The sequence below is a fragment of the Xenopus laevis genome, chromosome 1S (genome assembly GCF_017654675.1).
Source record: "Xenopus laevis strain J_2021 chromosome 1S, Xenopus_laevis_v10.1, whole genome shotgun sequence".
Taxonomy (NCBI): domain Eukaryota; kingdom Metazoa; phylum Chordata; class Amphibia; order Anura; family Pipidae; genus Xenopus; species Xenopus laevis.
In genome coordinates this window covers 54,670,760-54,683,246 of record NC_054372.1, presented here as the reverse complement: position 1 = coordinate 54,683,246, position 12,487 = coordinate 54,670,760, and positions in this window count along the sequence as shown.

The following is a 12,487-nucleotide window of genomic DNA, read 5'->3' as shown; positions in this document are numbered from 1 at the left end:
GCAGTCTACTTTCACAATGTGAATTTATGGCTGTTAATGGACCGTCTGTACAGATTCATCATGACAGAAACCATTGGGTAACAAGCTATTTTAAATCACATCACGTGGAGATTGCAGACAGCTTAAGGAAAAGTTACCTTACTGATACACTGAAGAAGCAAATAAGAGAATGTTATCAGGCACTGGTGAAGGATCCTGTAGAAACTATAAAAATACTTGATGTTGATCAACAACCAAACAGTTATGACTGTGGGGTTTATGCTATTGCCAACGCATACGAGTTCCTTGCCACTGGAAATCCCACCTGCAACTACAATAATAGGGAAATGAGAGAACACCTCATTCATTGTTTGGAGAGGAGAGAAATAACTGCATTCCCTAAAATGCCTGCCACGGAACTGTATGTGATATACAATAAAAAACAGAGAGTGTACAGATAAGGAATTTAAGGCAAAGACCAGCCAATCAACATATTCTCCCAGTGACATTTAAGTTTTAAGTATTCCAGTGGGAGAAAGAGAAAGAAAACTTTTCAGCTGGAAACCGGATAAAGCTTCATAGAGGAAAGAACTAAATGGTTTGGGGCTCAACAGAAGAATGTAAACATCTTACATAAACTCTAATAAAAATCTAAGTGTTTAACTTTGTTTCTATTTATTATGGTATTCTATTCATTCATGATTCATTATTTTATATGGCGTAAATCAAGAGGGCATCTAAAGAATGGCATGCTGGTAACCCCTAAAATGCTTAAGGTGCAGTCCCCATTAGAGATTCCATCCCCAATTGCTGACTTAGGCCAGAGCCTTTGTGGTCTGCTCACAAATTAGGGCCTGAAAATGGTTCCTGACTTTTGTTACTGGCTGGTAGGTGTCTGGGGTGTGTGGCTTTAGCAACGCATTTGGCAAAAAAGCCTACAATCTAGAAAAGGATGTCAGTCTTGAGGCCTCAGTGTATGAAATATTTACATGAAATATCAAATAGTATATTCAGATTGTTGAGTCTTCTTTCACTTATAAAGCAACAGTCCACTCTTACTTTATGGCTGAGATTCTTCTGAGAGCAATCTCACACACGTAAAGGATTCTATGCAGCAGTCCTTTCCTGGTTTGTGATGGAGATTGTATCTACACAAATGAGGAAAAAACTAATGACGGTTTCCTTTTTAATAGTTCCATTCCTAGTATGGTGGCAAGAGACTGGCGTATTGCTAATGTGGTGCCTCTGTTCAAAAAGGGATCTCATTCTCAGCCTCAAAACTAAAGGCCGTTTAGTTTGACATCAGTAGGAAAGATTTTCAAAAGGGTATTAAGGGATAAGATACTGCACTTAATCACAAATCATAATACTATGAGTTTGTTCCAGCATGGTTTTATGCACAACAGATCTTGCCAGACTAATTTAATTGTCCTTTACTCAGGGACAGCAGTATAAGTTATATACTTAGACTTTGCTAAAGCATTTGATACAGTAACACACAGAAGGTTAAATTAAGTAATATTGGCCAGTTTCGCCTGTAAAGGCTTTCTCAAAGGCCTTTGAGCCTTTGAGAAAGCCTTCACATGCTAAATGCGCGTCAGGCTTTGCTCCACTGTGAGTCTCAGTATTTTTGATTGCATTGGTGGGGGTGACAGTACGTTAGAGGGTGGCGGAATGGTGGTAAAAACGTTTTCTATTTAACCCTTTAAGTGCCACAGAACATAGAATCTACGTTCTGTGGATCAAAGGACCAAAGTGCCACAGATTGTAGATTCTACGTTCTGCAGCACTTCCGGGTTTGCGAGCGGAGGAGCGGCTGTTAGAGCCGCTCGCTCCGCTCCTTCACGATCCCCTGCCCCTAGACAACGAGCAGAGCAGGGGATCGTGTGGCCCCTGGGGCGCGATCGCCCAGGGGCCCCAAAGCAGCAGCAGGGACGCGTTTCCTATGCGTCCTGCTGCTGCCTGCGCTGCACTTCCGCCCAGCTCCGCCCCCCCATGGCTGCTGTCCGTTGGAGCTGGAGATCTGCTGCGTGGGACCCTTTCTCATGGATCTGATGCATCTACCCCAGGTAAGTGTAACATTTACACACACAAAAACACCAACACACACTTATTACAGTAATATACACTTACATTCACACTTACACACACTCACACATAGATTTTTGGGGATTGGGGGGGTCACACACACTCACAGCACCCATGTACACTTGCACACGCGCACACGTGCAAATAACATGCAATTTACCCGTTGTGCACACGCATATGTACATATATGGCTTTGTGGCTTTTTTTTTTTTTTTTTCTTATCGCATCGTCTCTTTTTGGGCTAAAAAAAATGTTTTATTGCCGTTCCGAATAGCGTATTCGCTAACCGTACTGTGCAATAGCTTTTGTATGTTATTTTGGTGGTTATATTTGGGTATTTTGGTGCATTTTTAGCCATTTTATTGAATTTTTAGCCATTTTATTGCATTTTCAGCTCTGCATTTGTGTTGTTCACTTGTTTCTGTCCGTATAATCGATTTGGCCCAGCTAAAATATTCAAACGGTAATTCTGGTGGCCGATTACACTAGTGTGAAAAAAAAAAGCATTGATTTTTGTGGTTTTATTAGTTTTTGGTAATTTATTTGCATTTCACACTGTTCTGTGTTAGTTTGTTTTGCCTATGTAAATTTTATCTACTATATATCCATTTGTGGGTCTCTGTGCGCCACATAGTTTGGTATATCTATGCATATTGGGCATCAAAGTGTTCAGTAGACCCCTGTCGTTCATATTTAGGATGTTTTATGCTGATACGTTACGAAATGTGGGGCATATAATGGGGTAAAATTCAAGCTTTGTGACGATTTTCAGAAATTTGATAAAAACCATTATGTTCAGCATTGCTTTGCAGTTTGGCAGTTTGCAGTAGAAACACTTATTTACCCATTTTGGATTCGTCAGAATGTGTACTTTCTGAAAATATATGGTTTTCTGGGGTCTCTGTACTGTTAGGGGGGGTCTAATGTCGCATAATACACACACCAGGTGCTTATATTGCAGCAGCCAGCGCGTCAGCTGTGAAAATGTATATACATATTGTCATTTGGGGGTCTCTGTGCGCCACATACTTTGGTATATCTATGCATATTGGGCATCAAAGTGTTCAGTAGACCCCTGGTGCTCATATTTAGGATGTTTTATGCTGATAAGCTACGAAATGTGGGGCATATAATGGGGTAAAATTCAAGCTTTGTGACGATTTTCAGAAATTTGATAAAAACCGTTATGTTCAGCATTGCTTTGCAGTTTGGCAGTTTGCAGTAGAAACACTTATTTACCCATATTGGATTCGTCAAAATGTGTACTTTCTGAAAATATATGGTTTTCTGGGGTCTCTGTACTGTTAGGTGGTCTAATGTCGCATAATACACACACCGGGTGGTTATATTGCAGCAGCCAGCGCGTCAGCCGTGAAAATGTCTATACATATTGTCATTTGGGGGTCTCTGTGCGCTACATAGTTTGGTATATCTATGCATATTGGGCATCAAAGTGTTCAGTAGACCCCATGCACTCATATTTAGGATGTTTTATGCTGATAAGTTACGAAATGTGGGGCATATAATGGGGTAAATTTCAAGCTTTGTGACGATTTTCAGAAATTTGATAAAAACCATTACGTTCAGCATTGCTTTGCAGTTTGACAGTTTGCAGTAGGAACACATATTTACCCATATTGGATTCGTCAGAATGTGTACTTTCTGAAAATATATGGTTTTCTGGGGTCTCTGTACTGTTAGGGGGGTCTAATGTCGCATATTACACACACCGGGTGCTTATATTGCAGCAGCCAGCGCGCGTCAGCCGTGAAAATGTATATACACTATTGTCATTTGGGGGTCTCTGTGCGCCACATAGTTTGGTATATCTATGCATATTGGGCATCAAAGTGTTCAGTAGACCCCTGGCGTTCATATTCAGGATGTTTTATGCTGATAAGTTACGAAATGTGGGGCATATAATGGGGTAAAATTCAAGCTTTGTGACGATTTTCAGAAATTTGATAAAAACCGTTATGTTCAGCATTGCTTTGCAGTTTGGCAGTTTGCAGTAGAAACACTTATTTACCCATATTGGATTCGTCAGAATGTGTACTTTCTGAAAATATATGGTTTTCTGGGTTCTCTGTACTGTTAGGTGGTCTAATGTCGCATAATACACACACCGGGTGATTATATTGCTGCAGCCAGCGCGTCAGCCGTGAAAATGTCTATACATATTGTCATTTGGGGGTCTCTGTGCGCCACATACTTTGGTATATCTATGCATATTGGGCATCAAAGTGTTCAGTAGACCCCTGGTGCTCATATTTAGGATGTTTTATGCTGATAAGCTACGAAATGTGGGGCATATAATGGGGTAAAATTCAAGCTTTGTGACGATTTTCAGAAATTTGATAAAAACCGTTATGTTCAGCATTGCTTTGCAGTTTGGCAGTTTGCAGTAGAAACACTTATTTACCCGTATTGGATTCGTCAAAATGTGTACTTTCTGAAAATATATGGTTTTCTGGGGTCTCTGTACTGTTAGGTGGTCTAATGTCGCATAATACACACACCGGGTGGTTATATTGCAGCAGCCAGCGCGTCAGCCGTGAAAATGTCTATACATATTGTCATTTGGGGGTCTCTGTGCGCCACATAGTTTGGTATATCTATGCATATTGGGCATCAAAGTGTTTAGTAGACCCCATGCACTCATATTTAGGATGTTTTATGCTGATAAGTTACGAAATGTGGGGCATATAATGGGGTAAATTTCAAGCTTTGTGACGATTTTCAGAAATTTGATAAAAACCATTACGTTCAGCATTGCTTTGCAGTTTGACAGTTTGCAGTAGGAACACATATTTACCCATATTGGATTCGTCAGAATGTGTACTTTCTGAAAATATATGGTTTTCTGGGGTCTCTGTACTGTTAGGGGGGTCTAATGTCACATATTACACACACCGGGTGCTTATATTGCAGCAGCCAGCGCGCGTCAGCCGTGAAAATGTATATACACTATTGTCATTTGGGGGTCTCTGTGCGCCACATAGTTTGGTATATCTATGCATATTGGGCATCAAAGTGTTCAGTAGACCCCTGGCGTTCATATTCAGGATGTTTTATGCTGATAAGTTACGAAATGTGGGGCATATAATGGGGTAAAATTCAAGCTTTGTGACGATTTTCAGAAATTTGATAAAAACCGTTATGTTCAGCATTGCTTTGCAGTTTGGCAGTTTGCAGTAGAAATACATATTTACCCATATTGGATTCGTCAGAATGTGTACTTTCTGAAAATATATGGTTTTCTGGGGTCTCTGTACTGTTAGGGGGGTCTAATGTCGCATATTACACACACCGGGTGGTTATATTGCTGCAGCCAGCGCGTCAGCCATGAAAATGTCTATACATATTGTCATTTGGGGGTCTCTGTGCGCCACATAGTTTGGTATATCTATGCATATTGGGCATCAAAGTGTTTAGTAGACCCCTGGCGTTCATATTTAGGATGTTTTATGCTGATAAGTTATGAAATGTGGGGCATATAATGGGGTAAAATTCAAGCTTTGTGACGATTTTCAGAAATTTGATAAAAACCGTTACGTTCAGCATTGCTTGGCAGTTTGGCAGTTTGCAGTAGAAAGACTTATTTACCCATATTGGATTCGTCAGAATGTGTACTTTCTGAAAATATATGGTTTTCTGGGGTCTCTGTACTGTTAGGTGGTCTAATGTAGCATAATACACACACCAGGTGGTTATATTGCAGCAGCCAGCGCGTCAGCCGTGAAAATGTCTTTACATATTGTCATTTGGGGGTCTCTGTGCGCCACATAGTTTGGTATATCTATGCACATTGGGCATCAAACTGTTTAGTAGACCCCTATGTTTATATTTAGGATGCTTTATGCTGGTAATGATACATGGACAATACGATGCTGGAAAGTTGAAGCTTTGAGGCAATTTTCCGAATATTTTACCCATTTTAGATTCGGTAGAATGTGTACTTTCCAAAAATATATGGGTTTGGGGGGTAAACATATATTTCTGTGTTTTTACCCCACAAAAATGCAGTCAATGTGTTGATTTTTCATTAGCTGAAGTTACCCACGGGACTGTTTGTATGCGCTAACTTCATTTTGGGGCCTCTAAATGCCAGATACTTTGGTAAACCTATGCACAGTGGGCACCAAACTGTTTGGAGGACCCCTGGCAATCACAATCTGGGTGCTTTTTTGTGATACATAACGATACATGGGTGATATGGTGCTGGGAAGTTGAAGGTTTGAGGCAATTTTCAGATATTTCACCAAAACCGACAATTTTGGGAAAGCCTTGCGACTCAGTAGTTTGGAGCAGAAAGGTATGGGTACCCATTTTAGATTCAGTAGAATGTGTACTTTCCAAAAATGTATGGGTTTGGGGGGTAAACATATATTTCTGTGTTTTTACCCCACAAAAATGCAGTCAATGTGTTGATTTCTCATTAGATGAAGTTACCCACAGGACTATTTGTATGCGCTAACTTCATTTTGAGGCCTCTAACTTGCAGATACTTTGGTAAACCTATGAACAATGGCCACCAAACTGTTTGGAGGAACCCTGGCAATCATATTTAGGGTGTTTTTTCTTGGTGCGTAACGATACATGGGTGATATGGTGCTGAGAAGTTGAAGCTTTGAGGAAATTTTCAGATATTTCACCAAAACTGACAATTGTGGGAAACCTTGCGACTCAGTAGTTTGGACCAGAAAGGCATGGGTACCCATTTTAGATTCTGTAGAATGTGTACTTTCCAAAAATATATGGGTTTGGGGGGTAAACATATATTTCTGTGTTTTTACCCCACAAAAATGCAGTCAATGTGTTGATTTCTCATTAGATGAAGTTACCCACAGGACTATTTGTATGCGCTAACTTCATTTTGAGGCCTCTAACTTGCAGATACTTTGGTAAACCTATGAACAATGGCCACCAAACTGTTTGGAGGAACCCTGGCAATCATATTTAGGGTGTTTTTTCTTGGTGCGTAACGATACATGGGTGATATGGTGCTGAGAAGTTGAAGCTTTGAGGAAATTTTCAGATATTTCACCAAAACTGACAATTGTGGGAAACCTTGCGACTCAGTAGTTTGGACCAGAAAGGCATGGGTACCCATTTTAGATTCTGTAGAATGTGTACTTTCCAAAAATATATGGGTTTGGGGGGTAAATATATATTTCTGTGTTTTTACCCCACAAAAAATGCAGTCAATGTGTTGATTTCTCAGTAGCTGAAGTAAAGTCCTGAACAATTTGGATGTGCTAACTTCATATTGGTGTCTCTAAATGCCAGATACTTTGGTAAACCTATGCATAATGTGTATCAAACTGTTCAGTGGACCCCTGGCAATCATATTGCAGGTGCTTTTTCTTGGTACCTAATATAGTTTGGGATATGCGGAGCAGCAAAATAAAACCTTTGAAATGATTTTTCAAAATTTTGAATTTTATTTTGAAAAACCGCTATGTTCAGACAAGCTTTTCTGTTTGGTAGTTGGGAGTAGAGAGACATAGTTACCCATTTTGTAATCGGCAGAATGTGTACTTTTCAAAAATGTATGGTTTTCTGGGGTAAACCTATGGTTTCAGGATTTTTTGCCTTGGAATCTAAAGCATGCCGTTTTCTGCCTTAGTGCTTTCAAAATTCAGTAATATACTGCCGGGAGTTTTTGCTGTACAGAAGTCCTAAATCTCCCTAAAACTATACATATCTGGTATTGGCACGTTCGAGAGACATAAGGCTTTCCAAATCAGTTGGATTTTCATCTGTAAAATGAAATATTTTTCTGGTATAAATTGATATACGATGAAAAATGGTAATTTTTCTTTTTTTTTTGGTATTTAGCACTATAAATTTTTTTGCACAGGTGGAAATACATGAAAACTCAGGCAGATTTAGAAAGCTCAGTTTCTACCGAAAAAAACAATGTATAGTTTTCCTAGGTAAACTATAGGTTTCCCCTCAGAAAATGCCCCTAAAGTGAGAGAGCACAAAATGCTTAAAAACGGCTGGCATTTCGCGTAACCAAAATGTGAAATTCTGCTGGCACTTAAAGGGTTAACAGAGGTAACGCCGGACAGACCCTAGGTAATGTGATTATGCCAATACAGACTCAACTTGTGGGTAACCATTTGTTTCCAATCATTGGAGCTGGATTTATACAAGTAATAGAAAGAAGCCCTGCGTGTTCAGACCAAGGGTCTGACAAAGGGGCATGCCCATGAAACTTTACGTTGAATAAACACGCAAGGCTTGTCCCACTTGCATGGAGTTCATAGTGCCTGTTTATTTTCTTTCTATTACGACTAATTGAGAGTGCCGATCCCTGTTACTGTGCTCCGGACCAACTTTATTGAGAGAGGCCAGGGTCTGCTGGTGGGCTTGGTTTTGGACTATTGTCTTTCAGCATCTATACAAGTTACAGGGAATAGGCCAATCTACTTTAAGTTCCTCTGAGAGGACAAAGTGTCAGTTAACTTCTTCTGTGCGCACCATATTGGATTTTATGTATGTAGTGACGCACTTCCAGTTTACCAGGTGTTGGTCTGTCCTCCTTTACCCCTTATAGTAGCAACCACCTAAACCCACTTTGCCATAAATACCCTCCTGATCCCCACCATACTTCTCACTAATTACTAGAGGGGACCAGTTCTATAATTTTTCAGATACAGCAATCCCTATAATCGTGACACCAGAAGTTTTAAGTGTTTTTAATTTTATGTTTTAATGGGTAATTTATTTTGACATACTAGTGGAATGTGAACTGCTTAATGTACAATTAGCACTTTATGCACCCTTGCAATTTATAATTATCAATTGATTCCCATGGGACAAAATTATGATACTGAGTGTATACAATCTATTTCACAATCATTAGAATATAGACTGTGCGACCTTGTTAACGCTTCTTGGATGTTCCTCTCTTTTCGGTACAAACCCATTGTTTATTTTAAGAGTTGTCTACATTCAATTAATGAACTTCCTAATAGTGGTGGCAAATGGTTAGAAGGTGCGGAAAAACAAACAAACAAACAAACCACCTAAAATATATATTACTTTGGCCTTGGTGCAATGATAATAGAGGTTGATGGTTGATGGTTAATTATGGCAACACATGCTAAGTTCAGTTGGATTGACTGAAATGCATGACGATCTGTGCATTATTGGCATAACTGGCTTTTATTAAAATATCTTTTTGTTATCATAAGACCAAGCTTACCTTGAAACGTACGGTTTGTCTATCAACTAAAAAGACTATTTCAAGCTAGTCTAGTGGAAGCCAGGAAAACTGTGGGTAGCTGCCTGCTTGGCCCTGCAGACAATTGGACAATGGATAAATTCACTATGAATGACGACAATGTTCTAACCTGACCAATGTTTTGACTGATAGCAGACGGAAAATCTTTGATGCACGATCTTTCGGTGCCAACTAACCTCATGATGATTTGATGGATTTGTTGGATTGCACTAAAATCGGTCATTAGGGAGAGAAAAACCTCTATTTCCACCTTAACTGTATGATGGCAAATACATCTACTTGCTATGGGTAGCTGCACCAGCGTCATTAAAGAGGTTGTTCACCTTTGAATTGACTTTTAGTATGATGTAGAGAGTGATATTCAGAGACAATTGCTAATTTGTTTTAATTTTGTATTAAAGCTTTGTATTCAGCAGCTTTCCAGTTTGCAAGTTGACTAGAATTGGCTATTCTATAACATACTAAAAGTTAAAGGGATCCTGTCATCGGAAAACATGTTTTTTTCAAAACGCATCAGTTAATAGTGCTACTTCAGCAGAATTCTGCACTGAAATCCATTTCTCAAAGAAGCAAACAGATTTTTTTATATTCAATTTTGAAATCTGACATGGGGCTAGACATTTTGTCAATTTCCCAGCTGCCCCCAGTCATGTGACGTGTGCCTGCACTTTAGGAGAGAAATGCTTTCTGGCAGGCTGTTGTTTTTCCTTCTTAATGTAACTGAATGTGTCTCAGTGGGACATGGGTTTCTACTATTGAGTGTTGTTCTTAGATCTACCAGGCAGCTGTTATCTTGTGTTAGGGAGCTGCTATCTGGTTACCTTCCCATTGTTCTTTTGTTTGGCTGCTGGGTGGGAAAAGGGAGGGGGGTGATATCACTCCAACTTGCAGTACAGCAGTAAAGAGTGATTGAATTTTTTTCCCATGACAGTATCCCTTTAACTTAAAGTTGAATAACCCCTTTAATATATATATACTGTATAAAATAACTAAGATTATAGTTTTATGCCCCCTGCCCCCCCCCCAAAATTATATAACTGTGCATAAGGTAAATAGCCTGTGGACTCTGTTTCACTGGCCTGCAGTTAAACATCTTAAAAAACATGAGATTACAGCAGTGTAATCTCGACTGGGCGCCCTAAGCAACCCGGCCAACTACTTCGCCCCCTGCCGCTCGCGCATGCGCAGAAGTGTGCGAGCTGAAAGGGCGCGCGAGTGCGCATGCGCAGAAACTGCGTGAGTGTGCATGCGTAAACTACATACAAGTGCGGCGACAGCTTCTGCGGTCCGAGCTAGGGGAAGGCATCAGAAGAGGTACGTGCCTGGCGCCCCTGTGCCTTTGCGCCCTAGGCAAGTGCCTCTTCTGCCTACCCCTAGTTCCAGCCCTGACAGCAGTCAGTTTGGCAGTGGGCTGAAATATTTTTGTTAAATTCTATCTTTTTTTTTTTAATTCAAATTTCAAATTTCCTACCAGGCTGTGTGCAATTCTACATGGTGATTTAAAGTTCATCAAGGTGGCAACAAATATCTGTTTTGCCAACATCTTATTTCAGCCCAAGAACAAAACAATTAAAGCCAAGTGAAATATTGGTGGAAAGTAAAAAGTAATAACCAATACAACATACAGTATTCCTCAAAGAGTACTTAACTGTACAGCTGGCACTGGCACATGCAGATATAGTGCTGGCCCATTGGCAATAGAAAGGATCCAATTATTTATATATATTAGAATTTTAGGTGATATATGATACAGAAGGCCTTTTGTACTGTATACAGGTATTTGTACATTAGTTACAAAACTGATATTCCCAAATAATATGAGGAATTGATATTTAGTTTTGTCTCAGTGGTTAGGACTTCTGCCTGGCTGAGCTTGGGTCCTACGTTTGATTCTGCCCTGTGTACTATATGCCTGTGTGGGTTTGCTCAGGGTATGCCAGTCTCCTACTAACAATATACAGGCAGATTAATTCGCTCATGATAATATATATACTGTATATTTGAATAATATTGGGCCTTAGATTATAAACTCCATTGGGACAGGCACTGATTGATGACCAATCTCTGTAAAGCACTGCTCAAATCTGTTGGCGCTTTATGGCTCTGTATAAATATAAGATAATAATAACATAGACACAAACTATATATATATATATATATATATATATATATATATATATATATATATATAAACCAACAAAATGGAGTGGAGATTAACCCTGGTCTGTGACCTAGTCCAAAGGACAAATTATATATCAATCAAAAAAGTCCAGACAACTTGCTTGTTCATCAAGAAAAAACTTTTATCAAGCAAGTAATAAGTACAACGTTTCGAAGCTCCTGCTTCTTTATCAAGCAATAAAGATTTAAATGACATCACATCCTTTTAAAGCCATAAGTACAAGACACACCCATAAGTGGGATGTGGCCATAAGTACAACAAGCAAGTTGTCTGGACTTTTTTGATTGATATATATATATATATATATACACACACACACTCACGACAGATTCCAATGATGGTTCTGGGTGCAGTCCACTTAGTAGGTAGGTAGAAATCGTTAGAAAAGGTTGCACACGTAGGTCTTATATAAAGTTCAAGTATTTATTGGGATTGCTTAACGTTTTGGCTGTAACATCAGTGACATAGCAAACAAAGCAACCGGTTTAAAAGCACAGTTTGGCGGGAACCCGTAGTGCCATTTGGGAAAACATGAAGTAATAAAACAGCAACCCCTGTTTATGTGTAATAAGGGGTCAAAGAACAGTACAAGTGTAATACTGTATAAGGTGACCACGAGTGAAAGAGGAGAAAGGAGGGGAACTGAGTTATTACCAGTATGGGCTCTAATGTTGCCCCGTTGTTTACGAACCTTTATATATCAAAATATGAACAGGAGTACATTTTCACAAAATTTGGGAAACATATCCATAGGATGTTTAGTTTTATAGATGATCTGTGTATCTTCTGGATTGGTTCCACCAACCAATTTTTGACCATGGTGGAAGAACTTAATTCACTACCTGCAACTATACGATTTACGCCCATGACACATGACATGCAAATTAACTTTTTAGATTTATCCTTGACCATTCCTCTAGTCATCCGCCACACATTTTGAAAAGTATCTCATTTTCACAGATGATAAGAATGGCCAGAAACAA